Consider the following 21652-nt stretch of genomic DNA (forward strand, 5'->3'; position numbering starts at 1 on the left):
TTCTGTGAAATTAAAACTGTTTCTCTCTTTTTCTTTGAGGAAGTGGTTTGAAAGCAGGGTTCCTAGAAAAAGTCTGTGCATATGTGGTGTGTGTATGGGCATGTGTGCCCGTGCTCATGCAAACATACACACGTGCACGTAAAATAATGTAACCCTGGCTTGTCATAGACGTCACCGTCACTGAAGTCAACACAAAAACATAAACTTGAAGCACACGGGATTTGACCACCAGCAATTAATTTTACTGAGGCATGATAGTTGTCCAGATATAAGTGGATTTCCCAAATTCTTCAAGAATGATTTATTTTTCTAAACTTACATAATGAAAATCAATCATACTTGAGGGATTTGCTAAGATAAGTTCATAAGTTTTGGAAAGGTGTCCAATTGGTCAAACTGAATATAATTTACAGAACTTGTATGTTATTTGTAAGAGCCATAGATAACTAAGTCACTGTACTTTATTATCTGTCTTTCACTGCTTCATACATCTTTTTGTTCTTGTCTCTTGGGGATATACATGTGCATGCACAGATGGGTTCTGCTGCTGCCACTGCATCCCTTCCTGTGAATTTACCACCTAACCTCTTCACACTGCTGGGCTCACAATAGTTAGTCCTGGGGCAAGGCTCATGGGAATTAATTAGTAAGAATACTACAAGAAGACAGCTCTCTCCCCACAAGCCATTGAGGGCCAGTGTTTCCCAGTAATATAGCTATCTCTGGCAAAAACTATTTTCCAAGAACAGCAAATGTTAGTGCAGTCCAAAAAGGTACTTAAAGTTTTATTCAATAGAACCACAGGGGTTGGAAGAAATTAAATGGGGCTCTTCCGTCAAATTTAATCCTTTCAATTTTACCTCTGATGCCTCATATTGGGTAATGTGTATCTACTTTAATGGTGCACTTATCCAAGTTAACTATACTGCACAGTTAATATTTTAACTTTTACTGGCTATCAGAGCAATACAGAAGATCATTCTTTATGATAAATCATTAAAATAATATACCTTAAAAATAATACCTTGTGGAAGTGGTTTTAGAATATGCAGAGATTCTCAGACTTGACAGCCCATGGTAAAGTTTAAAGTAAAATAACTGAATGAAGAAAAAACCTAGACTGATTATTTATGAGCATTTATACTTTATGAGGAAGGACAGAAGTTGTCTTCAGAAAGACTTATACATGCTTTCTGTTTATATCCCTTCATTCATAATGTAAATGTTTTCTATTCCCCCAATAGCATTATGCTAAGAAAAAGAGCCATTCCATCTTTGGTAGGTGAGGGACTTCTCTAAGGATAAATGTATCCCTGACAACCAATGCAATGACCTTGGCCATACTTAATCCTCACTCTCTCCACACCACTGGACTTCATAATACAACTCCAAACATAACCTTTTAGTTAAGCAAAGTTGCACCATGTTTGCACATAAAGATCTCCATTTCTGCCAGCACAAGCGAAAAGGGGAAAAAATATATATACATCAGTGACTGCCCTTACGAAGCTTCAGGCCCACAGATGGGGTCCATGCTCTGAAAACTTCACTCACTAGCTAACAAAAACTCTATCTCCTGCTTTTCTGCAAATAGCATGGATAGACTAGATTACAATATCTTCAGAGAAGCTAAAATAGCATTCAGAGGGGAGATTTATAGTGCTATATTCATCTTTTCTCACAGAATCATAAAACTCATAGTACAGCAGGCAGAGAATCCATTGCAATCAAATCACTAAAGAAGGCAGTAGGAAAGAGAGCTTGCTCAATTTTACTGGGAACAGAGAAGGGGGACTTCATCCAAAGATTGATTCTTTTATATTTCTGCTAGAATTTTTCTGTTACTGTTAAAAAAAAAGAAAAAAAAACAACAAAAACCCCATCATCTTTTTATTTCAAATAATCTTCAATATATGCCATTCTACACTATTATTATGGAAACTGAAAAAATTAAAAGACCCATAGATTGTCTTAATGCATATGTGAGTATATAAAAATAGTCCTTATTCTGTCCTTCTCTTCAGGTGACAATTTCAACTGACTGCATTGTCTCTTTTGTCTGAATAATGGTCCCAAGCAAGTGGATGAATTTGTCGCAAGGAAAACCATCTTCATTTCCATTTCCTCCATTTCCATTATGTCCTTGTTTTGATAACTCTTCACTCACTGGGTGCACAATGCTTTAAATTGTGGTTTCAAATGTGCTAATGCAAATTCCAAATCACTGGTGTCTGCAGAGAGGGATGGGAAGTTCAGCCCCAGTGTCAGTGCTCTTTTAGGTGCAGTATCCCAGTGTTATTTTAAGGTCAGCACTATGCTCGGAGAGACTTTACAAAGAAAGTGGGTTACTTAGGTAACTCTGTAATGTACCTAAACATGATTAGCTCTGTTGGCAGAATTACCATTAAATAACAAGGGTAGGAATGCAAAAATAAAAGAGTGCAAGAATAGATTTAAAAGAAATAACTCACACATTTCTACCTTCAGGCTGTAAGATCTTACCTAATACTTTGTCAAAAGAACAAAGTAATAAAATTTTAAAGTTTTTACTACAATAACCTTGGATCTCCCAGGGAATATTCAGTGAAATACGAGAGAGGTTTTAATACCTGGAAGCACAGCTGCATTATAGTGAGGTCAATTTAGGAGCACTATTGAGACTCTAGGCCATAATGACTCCATATGGAGCCGGACAGTAGCTAAGGTAATAAACTTTCACAGTGTGATTTCTTTGCTCAGTGCAATACTCACATAATTTGGCAGTTACTCATCTTTCACTTAATGGAGAGGGCTTTTTTCCTCTTTTTTTAAGAGCTACCATGTGCTCATTCTTTCCTCCTCATCACAGAAGGTTTACATATCCAAAGAAAACATTAACTGAATTCCCAATGAAAAAACTCAGAATTTTATGACTGTCTGAATGCTGCAGAAAAGGGAAATTCCTCAGTCCTCGACCCTTACACAAAGATGTTTCCGTTTGTCTTAGACACTGTGTTAAATGGATATTGGCCTTAGTTTCCAGAGTAATAAGAAGACACTAAATGCATTTGAGGACAGAGAAATAAGAAATTGGGGACAGCTGCGGACAGCAGATTTGGGACACTGGTATCATGTATGTAACAAATCTTTATTAATAAGTACATTAAATCCCATATTTTTCATTTATAACCGCTGCATAATTTCCTGTTAACACTTCATGTAAATTCCAGATAAGGTAATAATTTTTTTTCAGAATTCTATTTCTGTTTCATTATATGTTCTACACTCTGCCCCACAGGTCAGTCGCATGATTGAAGTTTTATGCCTCATTAAAATTCCCCTAGTTAAAACATGGAGACAGAATTTTGGTAATTCCTTTCTCCACAACTACAATTAACCATTCCGCTGGATTCCTGTATTACTGCAATCCAAGTTTAAAAATTACTGTATGGTGAGATGGTCAAGGGGTCTAAATGTCCTAAACATAAGGCTCTTATCTTCCTTTGCTCCAATGGCTGAAAAACCCTGCACCACCACCTCCCAGTTCAGTATTTCTAGCTAGCAGCTGCTATCAGAAACCTAAATAACAAAAATATGCAAACTTGCACACTAATTCCCTTTGGAGATAGATCTTGGCTGCAGCCCTGTCATAAATCAGAGAATTTCGATATGAAATGAGGCAAGCAGCTCTAATCATTTCTGCATTTCAAATTGGATCACTGGCTCAATCACTGGGCTTTTTTAAACTGCTTGCCTAAGAGCAAATGTGAGGCGGGAGATAATTCTGAAGAAATCTCTTCTTTTGTGGCCGTAGAACTCTTTTAACTGTTTCAAGACTGAAGGCCACATTTCAGTGATAATAACATATATCTGCTGCGAGAGATATGGATCCTTAAAGACATCTTCCCTCTCTTTCAACTCATAGAATTCCATCAATATCTGCATATATTATATATATTAATGTATGTGCATGTGCATATGGGTGTTGTGTGCATAAAAAGAGAGAGAGAGAAAAGAAGAGAGAAACATCTGACATGTAGCCTCAGTATATTTCCCTTTAGAATTTTCTCTTCTGACTTGCTGTGGGTTTCAATTGCTGCAATGACAGCATAGTTAACTTTGTACACATATACCCAGGCACTTTGGAAATTTATTTAACGATGAAGGCAAAACTGAAAAGTAACCCTCACCTGCCCGGCGTCTGGCTCAGAAATAAATCAAAAAAATAAAATCAAGGTAAACAGAGGTCTTCAATAATTGTGTATGACATCCAAAGGTCTCCTCCTTACCCATCAAAGTCCTGAAATTCTCCTTAATTATACTATTGATTTTCTATTTCCATGCCTTATCTAAACTCTGAAAACAATATATCACAGAAATTACGCTTACAGTCAATTACTGTGAAAACAGCATCCTCTTGACTCTCTGTTTTTCTGTTCAGAGTATCCCCTCTTTTTCACCCAAATGATTCTACCAGCTTGTTACAGTTTCAGCATCCTCACCGCAGTGCTTTGAAATTGAATTTAACTCTATTATCAGCAGGCTTTTGTAATCTCATGTAAGCCTAATAGTGATCAGATGGAATTTTACAGCTAAGCTCCCTGCATTTTGAGGACTAATTTAAGATATTTATAAAATTTTTGGTTTACACAGTTAAAAAAAATATTCACCTTACAAGGTTTTATTGTCTGCTATTTTCACCTCCTAACTCCTCATACTCTATTTTCTTTCTGGGAGTTGCATATATAGTTTTTGATATTTAATTGTCTGTTAATAAAATTTAGTAAACTGCTTCATTCAACAATGATCCAGACATTTGATGATTTTAGTATCACTGTACTATGCTAATTATATAGCCATAAAACAAATAACACTGTTGTAGATTATCTCATCTAACTTTGAAAATAATCTGGTAAAACCGAGCATGCCCAAACTCTGCATTGCCTGCCACACCTGATTCTGTCAAGACTTAAAATTATACCTGTTTGTGTATATATGTATGTATTTTTTTCGGGCACTTTGACAGCTACAAGGGCCATATTGTTGATGTTCTCCTATTCTTCTGCCATGTACACATAAAAGGAAAATCTAAAGAACTCCTGTCAGGATTGTCAGACATCATGCCGACGAGCCCAGCTCACCAATAGACATGTCTTTGCATCTAATGACATATAATGCTGAAATCTGGAGCCAGCACATCCATGGAGTTCAAATGATGCTACAGGATCTACCATAGTTCACCCTGCTTGGTAACAGATTTGGCTTACAAAAGTAAGCCTCAGAATTTGGTCCCCCTTTGCCTGACTGGAGTTTGGAAGATGGACAAACCCAAAACTGATCCGAGATTTTGAGAAACCCAGGCCTTTAAGCACAGTGACATTGGCTTGGGGACTACCCATGATCAGGGCTTAGCAGATGGGCACAGCCTGCAGGACGTGCAAAATCAGGCCACAAAGCAGCACACCTAAAACCAAAGCCCAGGAACACTAACAACCAGACTGACAGTAGGCTTTTACTCTCCTATTCAAAACAATACATTCAATGTTAATACATCAAGCCTCATGGGGTCTTGCCCGTTAAGTTTGAGGATTTGAATCTCATGAATGCGGAATCTGCATTGTTCTCAGTGGAGGTCACTTTGCTGTGCATGTAGGAACACGCGGGTTGCTTCAACAGCTTACAAGTGTAACAGAATTGTCAAACTCATTTTGAGCTCACCTCTGTTTCCTCTGTGTCTCAGTGCACGCAATCCCAAATCCTTGTGGTTCAGTGGGGAGATAAAGCCATACCCTGGCGCTATTTCAGGAGTAAAGTGATTGGTGCATCTTCTCTAACTCGTCTAACCACCACTGACAAGAACTTACAATAACCTTAGCTTATTCCACCCATCCAAATGAGATTTTTCTGCTCGAAAAGGGCCCAAACTTCACACATCAGCCCATATTATAGGACCTATAATATATATAGACCTATACCAGGTCTGAAATTACTCTCCAAAGTAAAACATGCATCATGATTTAAGTCGTTAAGAAGGTGGCAGCAAAAGTTCAATTGAGCAATCATTAGTCTTTTAATGTATGTTATCATACTTTCCTCTCTCTCCACCTTGGTTTAAAAAGGCCTCATGATTAATGACACCTTTCTTCTAAAAATTTTGTGCAAACAAACAGTTCACCGTAAAGTTTTAATTTTAGGTTAATTTTCTGATAGTATCTATCTCTTTGCTTACATTTAAAATCAGTGTTCATTGAAAAAAATGAGACCACATTGAATGTTTAAATGTGACCTTAGGCTGCTTCTAGAGAACACTAAATGAAGGTAAATTGTAATGGTTTCTGAAAAACATCTGTTTTCATACAGATGTTTCTCATAACCACTGGCTGTAGCATGGCTGTAGACAGGTGCACAGAGCTGCAGTATGCCACCAAGTTACACATTTTTTTCTCTACGGATAAACTATATTTTTTACTGGTTACCTCGCTGCTGTTGTTTTCCTTGTTGGCACAGCAGAGTTGAATAGCTTCTTTGAGCCGAAGTGCATAGCAGCTGCTCAATTATTAAAACTCAATGTGATGTTACTAAAATCCCAGTAGTTGTAATATAATGAAGCATTTTAGGTTTCACGATCCTAAAAAGTATCAATCCAATATCATAATAGAGGAGTTCAAGCAAAAACCAGATCTGAATGGAAATTACCTACTCTAAACACAGTCCTTTTGACACTTTCAGGAAGGGATTTTGTTCAGGCATGGGACCCCAAAGCATTTTGGAGGCAATTTCCCACTTGGTGGAATATTCAGGCTTTTTATAGCTCCCTTTTTTTCTCCTCCCTGACTTCACCTTTTTAATTCACATATTCAGAGTAAAGGAAAAGCTCACAAAAGACACGAGGACCAGATACAAACAGAGAGTTTTTTCTCCGCTGGGGCAATACTCCACTGGGGCATCACTGCACTGAGAGAAGATTTAAATTTTACTGTATTTCTTGTCTCAAACATCCATCTGTTCCCTTCACAAATGGAACAGAACCACTCCCATCATGCAAACAGCTGCTACAGCACTTGTACTTGCCATTTGTCAATGGGAACTGAGTTTAAAACACCTAAGAAAGTGCTTCTGAAGAAACTGCTCCAGTGCAATGTGGAGGATTTAATGGAAAAAAAAAGAAAGCCATATATTTTGGTGATAAGTCTTCTATTCTGATTCCATAGTATTCAGTTTATTCATAACTTCATAGGAAAATCTGAGGGATTCCATAAATTCCATGTGTCTTTTGCTGCGACAATGCTACAACGTGAAATTTCTGGTAAAATAAAAGTATTTCAGGATTATATATATGTAATGATATATATGTGGGGTTTCTTTTAAATTACAGAATGTGTGTTATCATTTCTAAAACAACAGTTAAGTAAATATGAAAGCATAAAGGGGGAAAGGATTGACTTTTGTCTCTGAGAAAGAAATAGTGTACAGTGGGCAAAATCAAGCTCTGCTTCTGTAGATATAAAAATCCTAAATTTAGGGTTTTTTCTTCTGCTTGTGTCTGAGATACTGAATATAGAGGAAACATATGGAGTACTAAATAAAATGTGGACAAATTAAAAAAAGTGGAAAAATATTGAGAAGTCAGTATCAGTGTAAGGATTTCACAACAATGTTATGTCAGTACTGTCTCACTTTACGTAGTATTTTCCCTTTTAGAGAACATATTTTATTATGTCACTATTTAGAATACCAAAATAATAGCATGTTTTACTAATTGTTGTGTTAAGAGTCCTGAATGTTTTAAAGTTTAATTATGCACAATTAATATCGAATAGAGTGGTATTCCTTCATTGATGCTCTTATGAGGGTTGCGAATAACCCATTCATTGCTCTATTCTCTGCCTTTCAGGGCTTCAGGCACCATTTCCATCACCTTGCACTCACTGTTAAAGGCACAACTAGACAGATCAGCAGCTCCCCTGCCCATCCCCCTTCCCACAGACAAGGTAGCCATAATCTTATTTTGTACTTTGGAGAACTTGTTGAACAATTGTTCTCAGACGATATACATCTTCTCTTTTGAGTTTGTTTGTTTTTCAATCTGAAAAGCTGCAAAACTACTTTAAGATGAACCTCAATTTCACAATTAAAAGTGTGTGAAATTCTAAACCTTCTCAAAATAGAAACATTTTTCCAACTTGTTCACAAACATGAGCATAAAATGAAGGCAAGAAGGTGTGTCATACTCTCAGTCTCAAGGAAAGCATTGCCAGCATTGCCTACAAATTCCTAGATAGCCATGAATAGTGAGATGGCCATCTCTCCTTGAGGTGTTTCCCCAAAACCTATCTTAAACAACATCTTGTTTCCCAGTGCACAGTCAGTTAAGATGTGACAAAACGAAATTTGATTCTCAATAAAGACAAATGCCTAATGAGTGATCAAAATGCAAAGAAATAAAGTGCACTACTCAAAGTAAATGTATTTTAAAAATTATATAAAAGGTTGAAAGAATTATTCCAGCATCTTAATTTCCATTGAGGATGAACAACAGTAACATTACATTTTCCTGCAGCCTTATTCGCTCAGCCAATAATGTAGCTAAAGGCTTCTGAAGTAAGGAGATTCAATTAAAAGAAGCACCTTTTTTCCCGTTCAGATCAGAGGTGACATATTTCTTTTAATGTTCTCTTTTGAATGGTGAGAAAGAGAATAGTACTTTATGATAAAAAAGATTTTTTTCCTCCTTCTGCTTTCCATCTCTGCTTCATTTTACACAGGAATCTTTTCTCTTTACAATTCAGTGCAACATGTGTAAACATGGATTATACCACATCAGAAACCAAGTTAGCTATCTCAAGAGAATTTGTATCTCTGCTGTGTGTAAGTAAGCAGATTAATTCCTAGATCAGGCATTACCTAATGCATTTTCAATTCAATTTCTTCTTTTCTTTCTGCACACAAGATCAGGGAAGTGGGATTATTTTATTAATTTAACTAATATTTTGCATGTTTTCTCTGTTATCTTTCTTTCCTCCAAAATTTTTTGTTAGCTCCTAGTGAGTGATTTAGTATGAGCAAGGATGTGTAAAGACAAGAGACCTAAGCCCTCAACACCTTACAGAGAAATAAATGGCATAGGGAGTGACACACTTTTCCTCCCACTACACTACCGGGAATAAGGGATTCTCACATATTTCAAACCCTGATCTACAGCGGCACATCCTGCCTGGGGTAAGCTCAGTTATTGTACAAAATTTAGGAGAAGATTATTTATTCATTAACATTTATGCTGCTTTTATGGAAAATCTCAGAAGTAAAGAATGAGCCAGTCTGGTTTTATTACAGCAGTGCCTGCTAGCACTGTTTGAGGTAAGGGTCTGTCAACATATCACAAAAGCATGGGATTTACTGTGTAAAATCAGTCCACTGGCCCATCGAGCCTGCTAGCATGCCCCGGCTAGCACCCAAGTCTGATGCTTAAGCAGAAGATGCCCTTAATACATCTGACTAATGTTAAACTTGGGCAGGGGCAGAGGCAAGACATTCCTTCTTGCTCTCTGCAGTGTTCAGGTAACGCCCAAAAACAGGAGCCGATTATGTCCCTGTAACTAAGAAAGTAACAGACAGTGATAAAAATATATGGATTCTTTGTAAGTCAGCCCTGCAACTAGCCACAGGAATAGGTGTGCTACAGTGAACAGAGAAACTCACCATACATTTCTATTTTACACAAAATTAATATTCAGTCTTTTTTTTCCCCCTTAAAATCAGCTCAAAATCATTCCAACCAAGGTACTCTAAATTACCTGTTTAGGATGGAGTTTCAAATCAGGAAGGGCAAGTACTTCAGCAATGAAAAAAATGTCTTGAAGATCAATAAGAAAAACGACAGAGAAATTAGAGAAAGGAGAAGGAAACACTGCTGAAACAGTGAACAAGGAAAGACTGGAAAGTGAGGAGAAAGGCTAAGGGGTAATTACCAGAAACATAAACAAGAGATAAATATTAGGAGACAGGGGAAAATGAAGAGTTAAGGGAACCTATGTAGCTGAAAATGAAACTGCATGGAGAGACCTGTTGGGGTGCGGACAGAATAGCAAGAGGAAGGCAATCAAAGCCATCAACAGAATTTCCTCTTTCCACAATGTTCCAGATTCTCTACTGTTTAAGACCCTCAAGTTCTGCATTCCAGGTGATCTCACAGAGATATTCAGAAGTTCAGAATGTGAACAAGATGTCATATAGGGGTGTATGCACGAAGAAGGGAACAGCAGAAGACAGGAAACAGCAGAAACTGTCAAATACATTCCTAAAAAATCAGCCAAACAGGCAAATAAGGGGGGGGAAAAGTAGGAGTAATATCAATGGCTCAAGTTGATGTAGATCTCAAGGCATTTAGAGAGTTTTTGACCTGAGTTAAGTATAGTAAGGATTTTTATACCTCTTGAGATATATGTTATAGTTGGTATGTCTCCTATACAATACTTTTCTTCATCCAAACCTGAACTCATCCTTGTCAGTATTCACACAAATGCAGCAATAATCTATAGTGCATATCTTACACAGATGTAAGGTGATCCTGTTTGTATTCTCAAACTCCCCCTGCCACAGAACAACCCCACCCAAAACCAACCAAACAATCAAAAAAAGAAGCAGGGTTTTTCTTTTTTCTAAAATGAGTAATTTTTTTTCTCCCCAGACGTTTGCGAAATTAGTTATTTTAGTTGTCACCCCTTTCAGAGAATGATGTTCATATCTAAAGTTAAAATTAATACAAATGACTGAAGAGGCACAGCCTCATTACAAAGGATTTATACACAAACCCTCTTATCAATACCAACCTCCTAGTTCTTAGACTCCTAAAGACAGAAATATGGAGCTACAAATAACATTCATTTCCCAATTACTATGCCAACCAGCTCTTTTATTATAGACTGTATTTGCATTTGACTGACTGGCCTATTGGAAACATAGTGCTGCTACACCATCATCAAGCATTTTCTCTTTTTCAAAGACATAATCCAGACTATGTGCACCAGTGCGCTATCTGTTGGTTTAATCATTCCTATACATGATAAGGGATCCTACTCTTTGCAAATCTGGATTTTTGTTAAATACCTTCATGTTCCAATTTTAACCTATCAGTCCTGAAATGATGGGAATTCGTTGCAGATTAATTGTTTATTGGACTTATGCATGAGTCTACTTATTTTCTATTTTTATAGGTGGTACATTTGAGAATGTGTTCAAAGGAGCATTATTTTGTATTTACATTTTCTTTACACTGAGGATCTGCATATAATACACATAAAAAGTTTAGTCTTCTTTTATGTCATGAATTGTTGTGAACAGCCGGAATTCTACACGCCTACTTTTTATTTACAATTTTTACATAAAGAGTATAAAAATTAGTTCAATTCACAGGGTGCTAATGTACAACCCTTTTGGTGTCTGGTCATCATTCCAGGGAATAATTTTGTAAGACAGGTGTTTGTTTAACCTGTAGGAAACCTGAGACCTCCAGAGTGCTGTCAAGCAGGTTCATTAATTTCTTTCTACCTTATCTCCCATTAGAAAATATTTCCTGTTCTTTCCCTGTAAATTCTTCCAGAAAGGGATTTCCTCTTTTTCCCATCTTGATTCGGACACTATAATAACAACAACATGATTATGTGTTTTGTGACATTTATTAGTCTAGTCTAGATACCAAGAACTTCTTGGGGCAGAAAGCACAAATAATAAAAAAAATAAAGTTATAGCAATTAAATTACTAGAATGCAAATAAATAGTCACAAATACTGTTCTCCACTATTTATGCAGATATAATTGATTTGAATCTTCTCTTATTGTTTCTCAGTCTAATTGTTTCAGAGTCAGATTTAAAGTGAAGCTCTGACTGCACTGGCACACAAGTTTAACAGAAGGTCGTACACATGCTGTATGTGGCCAATGCTGGGAACTAAGGAATGGTGTAAGAGGAATATTTTGCTATTATAAAAGTAAAATTATGGTTCTTCATAATTCTTTATATAGGGAGAAAGCAGGGATATCTATGGAAAAAATCCAGCTTGCTTTTTCAGATATATCCAATTGTCTTAATGACATTTTTATTTTATATGTATCTGTGAGTAAGGCAGAAAACTGTAGTGCTTTCTTTGCATTGTGTCTAAAATTATACTCATCATGGTTTCATGCCCCACTGAAACATTTGGGTTTCTACACCTAGCACACTGGGGTCAGAAATATGGCACAAAGACTTCTGAAATAAAAAAGGGCAAGTGAAAATTGTGATATTCCATGAATTTGAAAATATTTCAGAATTGAAACAACAAAGAAAGAAAGAATGAGAAAAATTACAGTTGTTCAAAACATCAACATTTTAAAGAAATCAATGTTTAAATATTAACAATTCAAAATTCTACTAGTACCTTGTTTTTCAGTGATATTCATGATAAATTATGTGACTAGTCTACTGAATGCCATATCGTGGAAATACGTGTGTGGGAAAACACCCATTGCAAGAAACATTTTTGAGATGGACACAGATTAAAATAGAGTAAGAAAATTCTGTCCTGCATTGTTACAAAGATTTCTAAAATCTTGAAACATTTCAAATTTCTTTCAAAGATCCACTCTTCCCATTTCTTTCAGGTATGATTTCAAAATGGCTCTGTTCCTCCCTCTACTTTACTACAACTAAAATTTAAAGTAAAGTGAAATCTACATCTTCATTATTTATATTATATCCAAAAGTATGCACTATTCAATGAAAACATGAAATGCCTCACTTTTAATGAGCAGTTCAAATATCCTTATGCACATCTTAGAGGGGAAATTTTTAATTTATATAAATCCACCTTGATGATTTTTTTATTTCAATTGACAGTGCTTTCCTATATGATGTTAAAAGAGTAAGCAATGGCATTTAATTGAATCAAAAGACAATATGATGATAGTGAGCTCAGTCACTGTTAACACTGGTGCAATGATTTATTCATTTGCCATTCCACTTACTTTTGTGTTCGAACAACCATAAATTACAGTTACACCTCTACATAACTACCAGTTGGCACATATGTGATACTGGTAATGACATATATATATATATAACTAGAAGACATCATGACAGTATATATGTTCTATTCCAAATCAAAACTTTCTGACTTTGTCTAGTGAAAACTATCACTCCTGTCATGTGTATGTTCAACACCATCATAAATTTAGTGACTGCTGTGTCAAATGTGAGGACTTGTAATCAAGTCGAGAACTGTAAAGAAAATTCAAGTCAAACCACAAGAAGTTAGAGTTTATGATCAAATATAGTCAGTGATGAGTGGTATTACCGAAATGGAAATGGTTGGTAAACACTGCCCAGGTCTTAGCACATCACTAGTATTAGCAGTTTATCTAATTAAAGGGCTGGGCATTCAAACAGACTCTCATTTAATGAAAAAATATGGAAATTTCCAATTTTATTTTATTGGTTTTAATTCTACACTGGAATGATTTAAGATTTATTAATGTATTACTTGGACACTTTTTCTCTAGAGCAGTCTAGTGGTCATGGCATGTGCCTTGCACTTGAAGCTATGCATGAGCCCCTTTGATGCCAACTTCAGGCACAGAATTAGTGTCACTCATATTTTGTAGTCCTGTGATCAAAACAACGGATGATTCACTATAAATTTTTTATTTGTAATTTATCCGGATGGACTTTTTTATTTATTGGAGAGTAAAAATTAATGTTCTTAAGGAGAAAGGGGCACTGCAGCCCTCATATATGCCATGCAATACTCTCAGGACTCTGCTTTGGTTTCTTTAACTAAATCTTGAAAAGTCTTATAAAAAGAGTAACCATATTTTTCAGCAAAACAACATTATGGTGCTTTGTGTTTTCTGACTGTTCATCTCCACCAGTAACCATAAACTGCTGGCACTAGTGCCAAGTTTGTTACAGAGAGATTAATGTTGGCAGCACAAGAGCTTCTGAGCTTTTTAAAATATATTTGGCACTAAGCTCTAAAAGGGTTCATCATCACTGATCTAGATTACATCCTTCTTTATCAGGAAATAAGTTTCAAAATTCCTGTCTAAATAATACTCCTGATTTATTTTGTTTTGTTCCACTAGATTAATGCATATAGGAAGAATTCTCCGAAGTCATCTGCAAACTCACTGCATTTTTCATTCACTATCTCTAAAAAACTCACGTCTGCAGCTTTAGTGTGATGTAACTGTTATTATACTAATCTTAATTATCACCATTTTAGCTTTTGCCTCCCACACTTGTTGTCAATGTACTCATGTCTGGTCTATAAACAGGACCTAAGCTAGCTGAGGCCAGCAGCTGTCTTTTTAGTATCAGGTTCAGAGCCTAGCACAAAGGAGCACTAGTTCCCGACTAGAACCTCAACATGCTGCAGCACTACAGATGTTAAATGTCATAATAATGATTGTATCTTCCTTACACAGTGATTATGAACAAAGCTGTACATCTTTCAAAGAGTTCTTGTTTTTACTTTTCACCAGCAGCTAAAGCAAGGAACACATTTCCATTACAAGATGAAGCTGTACAATCTCATCCAACAAATGATCTCACTCTGACCCTCACACTAACTTTGCTATTAAGCAAAAACAGGCACATTTTCCAATATTGATTCCAACTAATGTCTGATCCTAACAGGCATGATCTTATCGGGGCCCCACTATAATAGAAGGAGTGTCAGAGTTAAACAGAATAGGTTTAGATAAGATCACAATCTTCCTCACCATGATGTGATGCTATCACTGAGTGAGTATAGTATTTGAAGTAATTATCATTAATAGATATTGGCAATAGGAAGAGTGGTCACTGCTAAGATCTAAACAAATTTGTGCATGATAAAATAAAACAAGTTTTATCCCAACAGTGGATATGTTATACACCCTAAGAGACTTTGTTGTCTTTATTTTTTTCTTTCAAATTATAAATATTGAATCAAGAGAGAAATATTGAGGAGCAACATTGCTACATGGTTTTTTCTGTACCTTCTGTTTTGTGGCAAACTGCCACTTTGGCCTTTCTGCTGCTTTCCTGATGCCTTCATTGACCAGATGTCTCATGATGTGTTGTGTGGACAGACCCTGGTCCCAGAATTTGCCTGAAGAGCCATGACCAAAGCTGATTTCATGGTGCCCTTCCTTGTTAGCCGACAGTGGAGCAGCAGTGAGCTGTCTGACAGGAGGTGTGGGAAGCAAAGGGTCATCTTTTTAGACTTTGAGCCCTACAGCTGTTTCCTTACTTGAACTATTCTTTGCAGGAATATGGGCAGTGCCACGGTGGGCTAGCCTAGAGGAGTGTTCTCTAAGGTAAATGTGGCTGTGGCAAAAACCACAAGGTTGACAGTCATCTGGCTTGGTTTGGTTTTAGCTTCAGCATTTGTTCTGATTGTAGCAGACTTTCTGCATTCTCAGAAAGAAGATGGTACTGTAAAAAGGAACACCTGCTTTGATGTGGCAAATTATATGTTAAACTTAAGTCTTTCTCCCCTGAACCTGTTAGCATGTAAGATCAAAACAGCACAGAATGAAAATAATAATTTATAGCTGTGGAAAAAATGTTATCAACCTACGAAAACCGAAAACACCAATATAAAAAAAAAGTCAATTGATAGTTATGCGTGTGCTTTTTGTAATGAAACAGCAGAAGCATAGCTAAACTTTCAAAGCCATACAAAAATAATACATAAGGAAAGGGTGTAAATCTAAAATCCCCTTAACTATTCACCATTATAAAAAAAAAGCAAGTGTGCATGTAGAACTAAAAGGGCACAATCAGTTTTCCAAGAAGCAATGTTGTCTATGTTATTCTGATAACAATACTGAACTCTAATATACTATTTTTCATTTTTACAGACATTAGCTAATTAAGAAATTAAAAAAAAAAAATTCTAAACTAATAGCTTACTTGCCAAGATTGCCCAAATATTGGTCTTATACACAGAAACCTACAGGCAGATTTTCTACTTATCTTCATGTATTTGTCTTCTCAAATGTGTGATTAACTCCAGAGCACTGAAATCTTTTTGATAATCACTGAAGATGAATGTATCAGGACAATCAGCAGCATATGGAACACAGAATGCTGCCAGATGTTAACACACTAAAATAAAGCAGAACCATCCGTGTACTCTGTATCTTGTCTAAAAATAATATACTTATTGACCTTAACCCTAACAAACCAGTCCCATCTTCAAGGTCAAATAAAATAACAAATATTTATCTTCTATGGAGAGGTTTATAGACTGTACTTGCAGTGTTCAGCGTCACAAAATGCTAAGCCTATCTCAGCCCTACTGCTTTGAATGAAAGCTTGGGGTGCTCAGCACTAGGCAAAATGAAGTCCTAAGTGCATTATTAATCACTGTTGGAAATTTGCGGTCTTAGTGCATTCCCTTTCATTGCTTTATATTTTTTTCAAAGACTACACATGGAAGCAGAAAAACACCTAGTTAGAGTAAAAAATACAGGCATATAACTGTGATGTCTAACACATCATCTGGAAGAGATTTGCAAATGCTCTATGTTGCCTTGAAAGAATAACTTCTTTGTTATCCCAATACAAGTGCAAATATCAAGGTAGCATACTGCTGCAGCTCTCATGAGGCTGAATACCAGGTTACAGTGGGTCATGGCAGCAAATATCACCCCATCAACGTCTTTACTTCCTCAGGCCTTTCAACTATCCCAAAGGAGACACTCCTGTCCAACAGCACAGCCAGAGAAACGCGGAAAACAATGAGAACATCACGACTGTATTTTGGAAGAGTTCAGGAGACTCACAGTTATGGTAGTAATAGTGAACAAACATGGTATGACTGACAAGGAAATGACTATTTAAGCTCAAAAAGGCCAAGTACACCACTAGCCAGAGCAAGCTAGTAGGTGCTACTACAAAGTCACTTAAATCCTGCAACAAGTGCTAGCAATTGGCTTGGAAGAGGGAATGTGAGGAATGTTAAGGAGGCACAACCACACCAAGTGGTCTCACATTTGTGAGGTCAAGTTTGAAAACATGATTGTTCTTACTTTCCACAGCCGAATGTGGTGGTGGAGGTAGAATTGGTTTCAAAAGTAATCAGTGCGTGTGCAGTCATTTACTGCACACAGGTACTGTTTCTATATTCATTTGAGATTTACTAGCACAGAAGCAAAAAATGAGCTCTGAGGATGCCAGTGATGCCAAGAGCCTCTCACAAATATTTCCACATCCAACCCATGGTGTGTTCTCTGTTTTTCAGCCTGGCTAATCGGAGCTCTGGTACCTGATAGTGGATGACTGACTATAAAAATCAAGATTCAGCTTACTCCCTGAGGCCTGCTGTACTGCCAGATCAAAGTGCTTACACTTGGCATCCTGAAAATGAAATACCATTGCTCTCACTCTTGAAAATGTGTGAAACAGAAACCTGGGACAATGATCCTTGTAAGTTAGACAGTATTCCTTAAAAAAAGAGATACAGAAAACTTAGAAACAAAGTCCTAAGTAAAACTGAAAATAATGTTTTGAAAAAGCTACACTGACTCAATATTTGGCTATACACAGAATGTTAATTCTAACTGTAGTTAGCTAGAAACTGGATTGGGAAGGGAGAATATTCAGAAGAAAAAAAACCTGCAGGCAGTTGGGAAGGGACATGCCAAAGAAATATAGCAGTTACTTCCTTATCTCTCAGCTAGCCCTTGTTATATTTCAATTAGATTTTGAAAACGGTATCCTATACAGTGTGACCAACTGTCTAGCTTCCTGTAACATCCCATCTGCCATCTTCTACAAAAAACAGTGTCTCATTCTGGCCTTTTAAAGCCAATCTTGAAAGATTTTAGCTACCTGCAGGCATTTCTGGGCAGCCAGACAAGCGAAGTTGGCTGCAGACATTTCTCAGCATCAGGGTGCCAAAAGCCACAGGGTCATCTGTTCCTTTTACTTCCCCCACACCACAGTTCAGCTGTGCCTACACCACTCCTGTCGTCTTGGTCCAGCCTGTTCTTAAACACACCAGCCACAGATTTACTGCAACCTCCTGAATCTCCTCCAGCTTTTCAGTCTCATTAACATTAAGAAGTTCTTTCTTGTATTTAATCTAAGTCTTCCCTGCTGATACCTTGCTGAGTCTGGAAGGTTCACTTAATGCAACCCATCATGTCCTTCCGTGGTCCACGATCTGGGTGGATCCAAGAAGCGAGGGAAACCCTCTACTGTGGAGGCATTCAGGATTAAGATGGTATTTTTGCTTGGAGGAGGGGACCAGAGTGAGAAGGAAAACAGGAATATGATAAAATAATGGATCCCAAAAGAGAAAAATACAATTTGGAATGTAACAAATATAAACAACAAGACCCAATATTTAATGTAGCAAATGTAACCACATCCAAGAGGAAAAAACACCATAAAAGCAAATCAGTAAGACTAAGACACACTATGAGGTCTACTGCAGAATTAAAAATTAGCAATAGTAGAACCAGCCAGCTTCAACACAAGCAGAAAAGAAAGAACTAAGATATTTTGGACCTACTATTGTTTTCTGCTTTATTGCTCTCTTTCCTTTATGCTAATTTGCCCCAGTTTTCTTCCAAAAGTGAGGACAACAGCTTGCAGGAGGGGGAGAGAGGGAAGGATCCTTCCTCACCTCCCCAGCTTCGAAGCACACCTCCCTCAGCTCCCCTAAACTTGTCTTTAATGTCCTCACACATGGCAGGAGTTCCAATTTTGTGTTTAAAAAAAGTGGTCACTCATCCCCCAGATCAGAGACTGTCATGTGGAAAAGAAAGCTTCAAAGAAGAAAAAGTATTTTTGGAAATGTGAAATGTTTATAAATAAATACATAAATAATAATTATTAACATATATGAAGCTTCTATTAAAAATAATATCTTCTGTGCATTTCAAATGTCAAATCAAATGTCAAAAACAAGACATAAAAACTAATCTGTGACAGGGAGAATTTTAAATTGTAAGACATAGTCTCAGAGTCAGAATAATCTACATAAACTATGATGATATCTCATATGTGATGTAGTTCGTTCCAAATGCATCAGTAGTGTTCAGAATGCTACCCTTCCCTTACAGTACAGAAAAGGCAGTATTTTGTCTATGCAAAACTCAATTATTCCCTAAGTATGTTAAAAGAGCTCAAAAAATTATAACTATGTTTAGTGATTCACAAGTCATGAGGCATTTTGTAAATACATTTAAACATCTCCCCTACTCTCTAGTCTGTGGAATACATGATAAAATGCATTAGTGAAAAGAAAGGGGATAAAAGTTCTATTAATTGGTATTTGGTTATTTAAGATGGGATATCAATATCACAGAATCACAGAATCATTTAGGTTGGAAAAGACCTCTGAGATCACTGAGTCCAATCTGTGACTGATCATCACCTTGTCAACTAGACCATGGTACTAAGTGCCCCGTCCAGTCATTTCCTGAACACCTTCAGGTATGGTGACTCCACCAGCTCCCTTGGCAGTCCATTCCACTGTTTGACCTTTACCCTTTCTGTGAAGAAATTCCTCTTGATGTCCAGCCTGAACCTCCCCTTGCAGCTTGAGGCTATGTCCTCTCATCCTGTTGCTAGTTGCTGAGAGAAGTTGCTACAATCTATGAAACAATATAAATATGAAAGTATATAAAATCTGATGGGGCTATCCATATAATTCATCATGTATGAAATATCAGGACACACCAAAAACCTCTATAAATAAATAATATCATCAGGTAGAGTACTAGCTGTGCAGCCCTTCCTCTGCTGCAACTGGTCTGGACCTGGTAGGGAGGGTAAGGACAGCAATTGATGGTGCCTCCTCTGCTCTTTGCTTTGGAGCCCTAATGGCTGGAGCTAATTGTCTTTTGAGCTTCTCTGGAGCCTGAGGAGCCACCACAGGATTAGACTGATGAACTTTTTCTCCTGGCTTGATAAATAAGGCTCAGGACATTTACAAACTTCACTCAGTACTGAATTTCTCAGGTCAAGCTCTGTATTGCCCATATTTTGGTGGTACAAAGTGAATCTGCTGCATCTGGAAAAGGACACATTTTGCTACTGGCTATGTGATACTACAACATCATTAGAAGAGGAGCTACAGCTGAACGATGATTTTTAGGACATAGTAACAATCAATACTTTCTTCTGACTAGAATATGCTATTTTTATATACTCACAATCACTTATATTGTGTGTATATATATGTAGGTATATATACTTATATTTTTTTTTACTTCTTTGTGTTTACATATATATTCATATATATACCATACTTTCACAGAACACAGTTCATTTGGCTGGTAATAAAAAAACCAGATTCCACCTAAGGAGTCTTTCTGCTGTGCCTTTTGCAATCGGACATGTCTATCTCGTATTGGTCTTATTAGCCACCAGCATGCGGATGTGGATGAGAGCCTTTCCCAAATCTTCGTTCACGAAGCCTAGCCATGATGATGAAAACAACCAGAAATACTCTTTATTTCTACCATTTTTGAAAATTTGCAGGCCACTTCTCTCAAGCATATTCAGACAGAAATGATCTTTGGAATTTTGATCATTCCATCACGCTGTATGGAATGGCAAGGAGCCACTGTCTTAAGTGAAATCACTGGTCCATTCCTTTATTTGAAGTAATTTTTTTATTTAAATGAAGATACACAATTATTTCAATTATTATTATTGTTACTATGATATGGTATCTTGGTCTGCATTTCTATTAACACAAACAAATTTTGGCACCACCAAAACGTGAATTTTCTTTTCACACCAAAATTTTCTCTACAATACACTTTTATTCCAAACAACTGCCCACTATTGCCTCTATGAATCTTATGGAAAGCACCCTTGATGTTTTCATAATCCTATGCATTTGTATGTCCAGACAGCACATCTCGACAACATACTGAGTGGAACACAAGTTCCACAGTTCCGCAGGCAACAGCATCACAGTGCTTTTTTCCACTACCAAGGTACTCTAAGGCTAACTACCCTTGGGCAGGCATAGCTTTATATGTAATAGCCCCAAAAATACCCAGGAGTGTCCAGGACATTTTATTTTCAAGTGTTCAAAGAAAGAGCACAAGCCTTTGGTTCTTTCATTTCAGTGTCCATTGTAACTACCAAATACTTGGCTCAACAATGCAAACATTTTCACAGAAACAAGCACCTTCATAGCTTTATGTTCCACTAAAATGATGAAGCTAGAATTTCCCATGCTTGTTCTATGAATGTGAAACTGCTGAAAAAAAATGTGTCAACATTTTAGAAACTGAATTTTATTTCAGAATAAAAAAATAGTGTTAACATTTAGTGAGAAGGAAGTTATTTCAAAAACTGCTGAATATTTAAATCTGACATTTTATATTTGCTTAGTCTATAATACTTATGTTTCATAAATAAGAAGAGGTATAACTATAAAAGCATGCATTGAAAAAATTTCCTCAGAGGACAACATTATTGTTAAATTTCTCATTTTAAATATGGGTGTAGAACTAGTGTCTTTTAGGTATTGCAGTGCAATGAGGTACATGACTGACCTTAAATGGAGATAAATTACTTCTCTTGTATGAAGTTTTAAAATAAGACTACATCCCATTCTAAAATTTGTGTTATAAATTTAGCAAAATCTACACAGCAAAATAAGCATTTGAGTCTTAAAGT

The 21652-nt window shown here is 36.7% G+C and overlaps 1 protein-coding gene and 1 long non-coding RNA gene across 8 annotated transcripts in view; one reads left to right on the plus strand and one right to left on the minus strand.

The window, feature by feature from the left end:
• ZFPM2 (zinc finger protein, FOG family member 2) overlaps positions 1–21652 on the minus strand; it is a 307974-nt gene that overhangs the window by 130127 nt on the left and 156195 nt on the right. The gene's annotated exons all lie outside the window — the stretch shown is intronic.
• On the plus strand, positions 10234–17455 carry LOC113971906. 3 transcript variants are annotated; one of them, XR_003535696.1, is made up of 5 exons: positions 10234–10392; positions 11435–11506; positions 11839–11938; positions 15267–15315; positions 17247–17455. It is a non-coding gene; the product is annotated as an uncharacterized LOC113971906 (long non-coding RNA). The 3 variants fall into 3 exon arrangements; XR_003535697.1 differs by having other exon boundaries at positions 10234–10382; XR_003535698.1 differs by lacking the exon at positions 15267–15315.

Source organism: Neopelma chrysocephalum, unplaced genomic scaffold (genome assembly GCF_003984885.1).
Source record: "Neopelma chrysocephalum unplaced genomic scaffold, ASM398488v2 Primary Assembly neopelma1_86, whole genome shotgun sequence".
In the NCBI taxonomy this organism is placed as follows: domain Eukaryota; kingdom Metazoa; phylum Chordata; class Aves; order Passeriformes; family Pipridae; genus Neopelma; species Neopelma chrysocephalum.